This window comes from Pipistrellus hanaki (genome assembly GCF_964339955.1).
Source record: "Pipistrellus hanaki genome assembly, chromosome: 4".
Taxonomy (NCBI): Eukaryota; Metazoa; Chordata; class Mammalia; order Chiroptera; family Vespertilionidae; genus Pipistrellus; species Pipistrellus hanaki.
Genome location: NC_140506.1, coordinates 60311160 through 60323216, shown reverse-complemented (window position 1 = coordinate 60323216; position 12057 = coordinate 60311160). Strand labels below are relative to the sequence as shown.

Below are 12057 nucleotides of genomic sequence, written 5' to 3'. Positions count from 1 at the left end.
TTGAGCCTCCTTGGCTCAGGGAAGCAAGAGTCAGCAGAGCTTTGCTTAAATGTGAGCCCCTTGGGGGCCTCTAGGGGAGGGAGGTGGTGGGAGTAGGTGGGCCTCGGACTTCTCCCCCACTGTCTTCTTCAACCAAAGCAATTCTTTGTTTTTCCTTTCTTCCCCCCAGAATAAAACGTTTGAGCAAAGAGTTCTGTGACCAAAATAAAGATGGAAAACAATAGAGAAGCACCTAAAGCTCTCAGGCATAAGGAAGCTCTGTGCTCTATTTCCTGCTTCCGGGAGGGCAGGTGAGTCCAATACCCAGGGTTAACATGACTAAGCCTCGGGGCCACATTGGCCCAAGAAGGTTTACCCTACACTGCCTCCCAGCTCCAGCTGCACACTTGCAGAGAGAGGGCTTTTCCATTCCATCTTTCGGGCTGGAAAGATATGTACACGAGAGAGACATTTTCAGTGAGCTTGGAAAACCAGACGATTGCCAATGACATTATATTATAACTAACCCTGCAAGCCTCCGTTTCCTCATCTGTAAAATGGGCATGGTGACAGTGATCGCACAGGGGTGTTGTGAAACTTGAGTGAGTAACATATGCAAAGCTCTCTGCCCAGCTTTTGGCCCACAATCTGTGTAGGTGCCAGCTACTTATTCAACTGTGTACTGTTCTGTATCACTCTCCAGTTCCTTCCTGTGGGATCCACGTGTCTCCCACTGGACAGAAAGTGTTTGGATGGCGTTACACTTTTTATCCTATATTATTGAATCCCCGTCTCCCCTTAATACCTAGTACGGTGTCTGGCATATAATGACTTCTCAACAAAAGCTTATCAGTTGTGTTACGCATGCTGCAGTGGAGATCATGGACTCTCATGTCCTCTGCAGTTGGTGACATTGTGTCACCCCAGTTGTCCTCATTTCTGTTTGCTTTTTATAGAGAGATTATTAGTTAGAAGTCTAAGCATTTTTTTATTTTTTTAGAAAAAGAAGTCTGCTATTTGATCTTTTGGTCTACCTACATGAAATTGTAAAGAGAGAGGGAGATAAAAATCAGATTCATTTTGTGTGTTTTTTAATTTGCTTTTGAGTCAACCCAATAAGAGCTTGTATTGTCCACTCTCAGACTATAGGATATTGGAAGAATCTTTTGGTTTTACTTTGCTTTATATTCTCCACTTGTACAAAAAGAGGAGAAAAATGCAATCTTGAGTATTATGGAGACTGACTTATTTTTATACTTTTAGAGAGGTAAACATAAAAAAAAGATCAAGTATGTTCAATAGTAGGGACATGAGGAGAATTACATTATCTTCCACCACTGAGGATCTAAAGTAAAAATAGATCTGATGTAAGTTTAACTTTGTAATGGCAAAATAAAATGATTTAACTAAACTTAAAAATATGTACAATAACTTGTTGTTAATATGGAATAACAAATGAGTTTTCTTATTTAACATAGACTTTAAGCATAAATAAGAATAGCATAGAACAGTCTCTTCAAATGCAGTTTGCAGTTTCTTTAAAACTAGACATGCACTTAACATAGGACCCAGCAATTACTTTCGGGCATTCATCCCGGAAAATAAAAACTGATGCTTACATAAAAACATGTACATGAATATCCATCTTAGCTTTATTCATAATACACAAAAACTATATACAGCCCAAATTTCCTTCAATGGGTAGTGAATGGTTAAAAAAAAAAAAAGTGATACATTCATACTCAGCAATAAAAATGACGATACACACCATGCTTGCAAGGACTCTGTGCTCAGCTTCCAGTGACCTGCTGCACCAGTGAGAGCCTCAGCCCTATGATGTTTGAGCTGTGTCATCTGGGCCTCTCAGAGCCACTTATTCTCATCAATAAATTAAGGGGAATAATAAAATCAGGGTGTTTTGAGGTTTAAATAATTTAACTCAAGTAAGTCATTTAAGTCAGGGGGGGCATCAAGATATGTCCTGTGGACTACATCCAGGCCCTCCCTCCCCCGCACCTGTTTTGAAAAATAAAGTTTCATTGGACCACAGCCACACTCATTCCTTACCTATTACCTGTGGCTGCTTTCTCACTACAACAGCAAAATTAAGTACTCACTACAAGACCAGACAGCCTACAAGCCTAACACATTTATTTTCTGGTCCTTTCCAGGAGAGGTTTGCCAACACCTGGTTTAGATTAACGCTTGGCAAAAAAAAAAAAATGAGTTCTCAATAAGTATTGACTATTGTTGTCACTGTTATTGTTAACATTCACATTGAGGTCTTGGGGTACAGACTTGCCCCGTCTTTTTGAGACCCTGGAACAATTCATACTTCAAATTGTTTATCCTTCAATCATAATTCTGGAGTCTCTCACCTAGAAACTCTATTAATTTTTTAGGCCTGTGTTATGAGAGCAGCAACCTGGTAAAACAGGTTGTTCTCTCTCTGAGAAAACTAGGGTCATTTTAGTGAATCAAGTACAACTGACCTGTCAAAGACTCCTGGGTTTTGGCATAGTTGCAGCTTGGCTTTTCCAGGTCAGACAAACAAATATATTTGCTAGGAAAGCATGAGGCAATAGACTAATTTTTATCCTTATACTAGATCATCTGGCCAGAAAAAAGGGAGTCCACGGAAAGTAACCTCACAGGGTGGTCTGATCATAAATTCCTAACTGGGCAGGTCACAGTGTTTGGTCATGCCCCAGGCATATAACTTTTTAGTGAAAGGTCTTTAGCCAGCCCTGACCATTGTTCTTGTGCATCTAGGTTAACACATCTTTTAAAAATATATATACATATATTTTCTTCCTTTTCATTGAATTTATTGGAGTGACACTGGTTAATAAAATTATATAGGTTTCAGGTGCACAATTCTACAACACATCTGTACATTGTATTGTGTGTTCACCATCCCAAGTCAAGTCTCCATCCAGCACCATTTATTACCCCCAATACCTTTCCCTAACTTCCCTCCTTCCTCCACCAATCACCATGCTGTTGTTTCTGTCCCTTAGTTCTCTCTCTCTCTCTCTCTCTCTCTCTCTCTCTCTCTCTCTCTCTCTCTCAATCCCTCTACTCCCTCACCACACCAAATCCTCCACCCCCAATAGCTATCAGCCCCCTCTCTATCTATGAGTTCATCTAATGAATAAAATGAACTAACAAGCCAAATAGAGACAGAGTCACAGACTAAACAGCTTTGAAATGCCAGAAGTAATATTCCTTGAGGCTGGTTTTAACCCTCTGGAGAGCACATAATCTTAATTATCCTATAACCCACTCCCTACCTGGCTTCCTCCAATCTTCCTTACATCTCCTATTTAATTTCAAATGCATAAGAGTCTGCAAAACTGTTATTCTTCAAAGCATTTAAGATTTTGCTTCCTTGTGTATGTCATAAGTTTGGCTCAGGTAAACTCGTACAAATTCACTGTAGGTTTGGACGTTTCTTATGTAGCCAGTCATTACGATCATGTTTTCTAGGGATAGGAAAGGTTATTACCTAAAGGCTCTACTGCTACTGCTGGAGGTCACATCTAAAGATGAGAAAGAATAAGGGGAGGGATCACAAACTTATCTGGATTTGAAAATAACAAAAACAGAACAAAACAAAACGTAATTCTTTTATTGATCTAGGTAGAATTCCTGGGTTAATTTAAATAATTATAAATTGAAAATAGAGCCATCCTTCACATAGCACGCAGAGTGATTTTTGAAAACACAGTCCCTCCTTTGAGTAAAATGTTCTGCCAACTTCTCGTTTTGGCATAAATTCCAAGATTTTCCTCTGCCTACATCTCTGACCTCCATCTGCCACCATTCTCTCCTTGCTCACTCAGGCCCACACATATGGTACACTTTCTTTTGTTCCAAGCTCATGCCTTAGATGTTTACAACTGTCTTCCCCAAGAGTGTCCCCACCTCTTCGTGGGGCTGGTTCTTGCTCGGGAGTTGAGTCTCAGCTCAAATGGCACTTCCCCAACCAACTTTCTCTTAAGATCACCCACTCACATTCTCCATCACATCTTCCTGTTTTAGTTTATTTGTAGCCCTCATCAGTAACTGAAATTATCTTGTTTACTTATTTGCTTAATTGACAATATCTGTGTTCCTCCTCTAGTACATAAGCTTTGTGAGAGCCTAAAATTTCCTCTGTACCTATTGGTAGTTAATGAATGAATTGGCAAGCTTCTACCCCACAACTTAAAAAAAAAATAAAGCCTGAGGTAGAAAATAAGAACTGTTTTTGGAAAGTTAATTTAGGTCAGAGAGCAGTATGTCACTGGAGTGCAGTTGGAAGACACAGAAAGACTGTCAAACAGCTATTTAGAATGTTCTTTCAAAATGCATTCTTCTGATACTTGCATTCTATTTCCTGTCATTTAGGCAGGACTTTCCTACTTGGAAAATCTATGGAAGTGTATTTTAATTAGCAATCATAGTCCTCCTTGTTAATTTTTATCAAACTGCCTTTCAGGCCAGAAGACAAACGGAATTCCCTTCACTGTCTCTGGGGTCATGGTCAAAGGCCAAAAAAGAACAAAAATCACATCAACACTCTTTGAATTTTTTTTATTTTTTTTTATTGATTTTTCACAGAGAGGAAGAGAGAGGGATAGAGAGTTAGAAACATCGATGAGAGAGAATCATCGATCAGCTGCCTCTTGCACACCCTCCACTGGGGATGTGCCCACAACCAAGGTACATGCCCTTGCCCGGAATCAAACCAGGGACCTTTCAGTCCACAGGCCAACGCTCTATCCACTGAGCCAAACCGGTCCCGGCAACACTCTTTGAACTTTTTGTCTATGGTTCCATTTTCAGGTGTGTGTGTTTTTAATATGAAAAGTTATCTAAAAGCCAATTAAGGAAAATAATGTTGCACCTGAGAGTGGTTCTTTAATATTTCACAGACTTGTCATATGGAATAAATGGTGTCACAAACCCTTGGAGACACCTCTAGCAGAAGTTCTTTTGTACTAGAACTAAAATTACACACTCTACACAGCATGAGAAATTGAAGCAGTCCCTTAAATTACCTATACTGGTGAGCCAAGGTTACTGTGAAATCAGGCCTCCAGTTTGTCAGGAGTCTCTCCTAGGACCAAATATGTCCAGTTCATTTGTCAATAGCACATGAATATTACCACTGAAATTTTATTTAATTTAAATTTGCATACATCATAAAATGCACTCATTTTCATACATGGGAAAGATTCTAGAACAACTTCATAAATAAAAAAGAGGGGAAAATAAAAAATAATTATGTGAATTTAGAGAAAAACTAAATTCAGCGCATTTAGATGAAAGAGGCTTAGCCAATGTACACATCTTATTTTCTAGCTCAGATTTTCTTTTTTTAGTTGTGAGGTTAAAAACCTTATTGGTTTGTTCATATATTCATTCATTCACTTATTCAACAGTGACTTATTAAGTTCTTATTATATAGCAGGTGAAGTTCCAGATTCTCACAGAACTTATGTACTAGGGAAAGAAGACAGATACTTATCAAATAAAAAAAACAAATTTAATTCCATATTTAAATCTGGAAGTTTTAATCTCAAGCAAAATATCTGAAAGAGTTGTCTTGACCAAGCTTTGATATTCTTCATATAAATTACTTAACATCAATCTAGATAGACCAAGAGAACATTAACTCTTGCAACATTTCAGAATTTCATATAGATACAGATTTGAGCGAGAAATTCTAAATGGGACAGATGAAGAACATGGCTTTCCAGTAGGATTCTATTTTTATTGAACTGAAAGAGGATTGGCTCAGATCTTACTGAAGCAAATTAAATATTGGACATATGGTCTAATACCATAAAAATGCACTAAATGAAGTTTATAGAATGAGATAGCTTTCTATCTATTTGGTGGATTAGAAATATTAGTTTCTCATAGAGTGACACATTTTGTCATTCTTACGAGATCGTTCTCTGAGATGGGTCTCTGAAGCAGAGCCACGTGTGCAGGGACACTCTGGACCCTGCTTGCTAACTCCTTGTCTCTGCCAGGTGCAGGGACCTTACTAAGGACTTTGGACTCATGGCCTCGCTTAACCCTTACAAACAACCTGACCGGGCAGGTAGAAAATGGACAGAAACAGAGTTGAGTAATTTGCCCTAGGTTGACTGAGCTAGTAGGTTAGTAGGTCTAGATTCGGATTAAGGTCCAACTCCAGAGTCTATAAGCACTCAATCACTTCACTGGGCCACTCTCTCAGCTGAGAAATGTCAGTTAAACTTGAATCTGAATCAAGAGTGTTATGGTCCATTTGGCTGTTATCCCTAAAGCAAAGTGCTCAGGTCCCCTGGACAAACTCCAGAGCATTTGAAAGGCTCCTTTTGAGAGTGCCCATTTTTTCTTCAGAATGAGCAGTGCTATCATTGATATATTTATGTATATGTTTCTTTGTGCAAGAGTTTTTTTTATGGTATCTATCTATCTATCTATCTATCTATCTATCTATCTATCTGAGTTAATAAATGCTAATTGATGTAACCCAAGTTCAGATAGATGCCGAATCCTCTATGGCTTACATAATGAAAGTTTATTTCTTGCGTATGTAAAGTCCAAGTACATGTATGAGGTAGGTGTGAGTAAGGGAGTAGACAGCTCTGTCCCACAGAACCTTTCAGAGACCCAGGCTATAGGAGATCCTGCCTCCTGTCAAGGTTAGCCTGTTCCTCAACATCCAGCCAGTAATGGAGAAAGAGAGAGTGCAGAAGGTGTAATAGCTTTTCAAGCTCCTTGGCCCAGAAATTACACACATTATGTCCACTTAACTTCTATTGGTGATAACCAGTACACCTAAATGCATCCTGGCTAGGAAATATTGCCTCTCATTAGGCAGCCTCATTCCCCACACTACTCTATCTTCGGAAGGTAAAATAATGTTTAGAGGATGGCTTACCATCTCTCCTACAACACCTAAAAGTGGTGTTGCTGGTTCTTTCAAAAGAGGGTTGGGTGTTTTTTCCCCCCTTTCATTCAAACAATATTTATTGAAGGTCTACACTAACTTAGACATAATGCTAGGAATGAGGGATGCCAGTGAGAATAAAGCATAACATAACCCTGTTCTTTCTGGAAAGTTAATGTATTAAGTGAGACATATTTCAAACAATGCCATTATGAAATAGTGTGAAAATATTACAATAAGAGGATTTTAAGATGCAAAATTAAGATCACATAAAAGGGTCAAGTCAGACTTGGGAGGTTTGGAAGGTTTAGGATGAATCCTCAAGTTTTGAGTTGGCATTAGTCTGCTGAAGTACACGTTGGGGAAAAGGGAGGGAGGAGAGGACAAAGAAGGTGTGAACAGTATCACAGATGCTGGAAGGCAGGAGAAAGCATGGAGTCAGAGAACCTGTAGAAGCCCAAAGGACTCAACACCTGATTGGATTTTGAGCTAAGAGTGAAAATGAAAGCATCAGTACTGATACTTTGTAGCTTGGATAAATGGTGGTTTGAGGATAAAGATGACAGATTTAATCTTAAACAATTTGGATTTGTGGTATATGTTTAACATCCAAGTGGAGATGTCTAAGAATTTTATGGCTATATGGGTCTTGAACATGGGGGAAAGATAGAGGTTAAATCTAATATATAGATATGGAAAAAATAAACACCACAATGATATTCCAAACCGTGATGTGATGAATTGTATAGAACAAGAAGAGAATAAGACAGGAAGAACCCAAAGTAACAGTAACATGAAAAGAAAAGGCAGACGTAAAGGTTTGCCAGAACTTTGGATTTCTTAGCAGAAATAACCTTCTGATCTGGTTAGCGCTATTAAAAATGATCTATAATTGCACAGAGTATTCCCTTTCATTGCCATCTTTCCCTCTGTACCTCTCATTAAAAAAAAAAAAAAAAGAGTTGTTTAAGGTTTTTATTCTCTTGACTTTTCTTTGAACTAAGGACTGTATTATAGGCTCATAAGTCTGGGTAGCAGCAGAAATACATAGAATTACAGTAAGGTTTCTCTCTTGCCATCATATTTGTTAGCATGATAAAAGAGAACCATTGTTAGTTGTAAATTATTGGTAACTGGTCTTGGGTGTGGGGGGGGGGGGGCGGGTGACACAGCAGATTTCATTTATTGTCACTTTCCTGAACTCGAGACTTTGAGAGATCCTTTGATTACAGTCATGCTTAATAACTACATCAGGAATAATTTTTTATAAACTTTAAAGGAGGAGAAGACCAGATTGTACCAAATGCTAGGCCAGCAGGCATTCCAAGGACATTTGTTCTGAGACCAGGAAAGCTAAAGAGCCACTTGGGGCAGAGCAGAGATGGAGGGTGGCTGCCACCCCATCCTTCAAAAATTCTAGGCTACTTTCACAAACCCTGACTGAAAATAGGAAATAGAATTCTATCAAAGGCACTTGGGAATAACATAAAACCAACCCTGCACATTTTTTAGGATCAATAAGTTAAGGATCGGTGCCAAGAGAAAAGAAAGTATTTGGGAAAAGCAAAGCTTATAGTCTTTCTTCTAAAACCAGGTTTTAAATATACAAAAGAAAAAAACACCAACAAAAAAATGTCACGTTTAGCAAAGTTCCCTTCCATCACCTAAATGGTATTTCCTATAGAAAGGTAAATCTGTTGGCTAATAGAGAATGCTGCTACATTATCTAATTACTTTAGAATTGACAATGAGATGAGACTGGGGAAAATAGAGTAATTATAGTTGAGAAATTATCAGGTTCTCTGTTACAGTTCATATTCTGCAGCCACCAAAAAGAATAAGTGTTTGTGCTGCTATAGAATAACCTCTAAGATGTATAAACAGTGTAAATAGCATATAAATATTTGTGTAGCAATAGGAGAAAAAAACATAAGTACACACGCAGGTATTTGCTTGTATAGGAAATAATATCTCTGTTTTTAAAAATAAACTACCCTGCCTTGGCCAGATGGCTCAGTTGATTGGAGCATTGTGCTGTACACCAAAAGGTTGCAAGTTCCATCTCCAGGTGCTTAGAGGAGGCAATGATCAATGTTTCTCTCACATCTTTCTCTACCCCCTTCCTCTCTCTAAAAAAATTAAAATTAAAATTAATGTCCTGACCAGAATGCTCAGTGGTTATGGTGTTGGCCCTCACACCAAAGGGTTTTGGGTTTGATTCCCGACCCAGGGCGCGAACCTGGGTTGCAGGTTCAATCCCTGACCCTGGTCAGGGCACAACCAACCCATGTGTCTCTCTCACATCGATATTTCTCTCTCCCCCTCTCTCTCCCTCCTTTCTCTCCTTCCCTTCCACTTTTTCTAAAAATCAATGGAAAAAATATCCTTGGGGGAGGATTACCAAAAAACAAATTAATTAATAAAAACATATCCTCGGATGTGGGTTAAAATAATAATAAATAAGTATATATTCTAGGTGTTCTATTTGGGGCACGGTTCTCTGCAGCTTTACAGAGCTCCGTTTCTTTGCCATCCTCACCTAAAGGGCAGCATATGAGAACCATGGGGTGGGGAGTGCTGGCAATGTCCTCTAGTGATTCTGAGACATACCCCAATCTGCCACCCAAACTCACTCCCTCAGTCATCCTTGGGGGACAAATAGTTCTAAATAAGGACCAAAATCAGTGCCCATTGGCCATTATAACTTTCCACTCAAGAGAGAAATCAAAACAAATCAAAAGTTTCATCAGACTTTTTTAATGATGTCCTAAAAGAAAGAACATTGCCATAATAATTCTTATAATTTATGATCCTAGTATAATATAGCTGTGACATACCAGGTTCATAAATGGATACCTTATGGAGTGACACTTTCCAAAAATTCCTGTGGGTTTTGCCTTAAATTTTTGGTTTTCCTACAAATTTACTAATCAACTTTATCAAAAGGAAATTCGTGACATAGCTAAATGCTAAGAGACCAGGGAACAAAATTAGGGCTGGAAATAGTGACCTGGTTTCACGAGAGAGTGCAGGGAAAGTGCTGATTTATAGGTCACTGCTTTTTTTCTACCAGGAGTATCTGGCTAAATTGGGTTACAGCCTGCAGGTTCTTCACCTGTCTGTCACATAAATAAAATTTCCCAAGAGTGCCCTTGCAGCCCTGACTCACTGACTGGCACAAAGACATTTCAGCCCGTGCAAACTTCTGTTTGTTTGTTTCAGGAGAAACTCGGTTCCTTCAAATGGATTTTGTATGAAAGTTTGTTCAAAGCCAAAGGTGGGTGAGAAAATCGTCCCTAAAAGGATCTCTCTATGTCTAAAATTCTAGAGTTCTATGATTTTAGGTTACAGAATAGAAATTAATGAAATGTGTCCCACATAAATGAGCAGGTCTAGGATTAGAAGTATGTCATAACTTGAAGACAATCCAGAATTTATTTTTAGGGAACATGAATCTTTATAGGTTTTTTATTTCAGAAACAAAACCCACTCTGGCTAGTTTAAGGAAAAGAAAATCATTTTATTGAAGGTTTTAAGTAGTTCTAAGAGTCTCCATGAGGGCCAGAGAATCAACCTCAACCACGGATGTTCTGAGACCAGGAGCCACATCCAGTTACATGCAGGATGGCTCCAGGGACACTGTGCAATCCCCAGGCACAGACACCCTGCTTTGGAAGGTGTCTCTACCTGCCACGATGGATTCTTTGAGGTACCTCACTCCCTTCTGCATGGAGATCTGAGTCAGGTGGGTCTGATGGGCAGAACCTGCACTCTCTAGACTCAAATCTAAGATGTCAAGAGAGTTTCTGACTTCTTTGGGGAGCAGACTCTCTGAAATTAGGATGTTGTCCAAATAAAAAATGAAGTAAAGGGTGGCCAAAAACATCTGACAAATGCCACTTCAATGCCATTGGAGTAGTACAGCCTCGGCTTCCTCTAGATCAGCGTTTTTCAACTGCTGTTCCACGGCACACTAGTGTGCCGCAAGATGTTGCCTGGTGTGCCGTAGGTGCAGACAAGACAAGAATTTTATAATTTTTCACTATTTTGTTTACTTAATATTTCATAATAAAGTAATTATAAAATACTTTCTTTGTGTTTATTTGATTCCTATTCAAGAGAATTACTTTATATATAGTCAATATAGGCACAGAGTTAAATTTTTTAACATTTTCTAATGGTGGTGTGCCTCGTGATTTTTTCATGAAACAAGTGTGCCTTTGCCCAAAAAAGGTTGAAAAACACTGCTCTAGATGCCTGGAGAGACCAGTCACACCTTTCCTGGGGCAGACTCTGGACCAGTGGGAGTGGAGCAGAGTGGCAGATAGAGTCCTTTCCCTTCCTCTCTCCCGGGCTACCTTGGGAAGCAGTGCTTTATTTGGTCTGACTGAACACACCCCATGAGCTGGAGTATTAACCACACTTGCTGCCAATAACAGACTGACTCAAGCCTCCCTAACGCTGGCCCAGCCTCACGCTGGCCTCAGGCTTGCTTCTCTGGGTTTGCACAGCCCTGACAAGTGGCAGCTCGGAAATGTCTCCTTTAGGCTCTGGTTTCTCACAGAACCCAGGCTACAGGAGCATCTTATCAGAGATGCAACATATTCTCACCAGATCTCAGCCTGGTTTCTATGGCCAGCTTCGATTGTTTTCCCTAGAAATCTAGTAATGAAAACTCATGCACATTTGTAAACCTGCACTTGCCACGACTGTGACTCATGTTGAGAACAACTTTTCTACTGTCTCTAAATTTTTGCCTCATGTTAAAAAAATGAATACAGTTATTCAGTGGGGGATTGGGCTGTGAGAATGGAGGTGAAGGAACTAACTTGTAAATTCTCAGGATCACTAAGAGTCTCCGAGCTTCTAGTTGAACTAGCCCCACGCTTTGTGAGAGCATGCTGACTTTTTTCTAGTTCCCCAAACAAGACTTGGTGTCAGTTTCTCTGTGCCCTCCCTCAGGTTATTTTCTTTTCCAAGCAACTGTATGACCCACTCTTAGTACTGCAAGTAAATGCTTCTTGTCCTTGAAAACCAAGCTCCGGTGCCTCCTCTTTAAGCTCTCCTGAGGACACCGAGCCCCAACTCTAATTTATGTTGAGCTGTGCATTCCTGTAACACCCTGTGCCTTGTATTTATATGTG

At 39.4% G+C, this 12057-nt stretch overlaps 1 protein-coding gene across 2 annotated transcripts in view; it reads left to right on the top strand.

Annotated features, from left to right (window-relative positions):
* Positions 1–12057, top strand: part of CCDC112 (coiled-coil domain containing 112) — a 114306-nt gene that overhangs the window by 74788 nt on the left and 27461 nt on the right. For both annotated transcript variants that reach the window (XM_084882835.1, XM_084882836.1), the window contains exon 2: positions 170–290. The gene's annotated coding sequence lies outside the window, so the exon portion shown is untranslated. The remainder of the gene's footprint in view (positions 1–169; positions 291–12057) is intronic.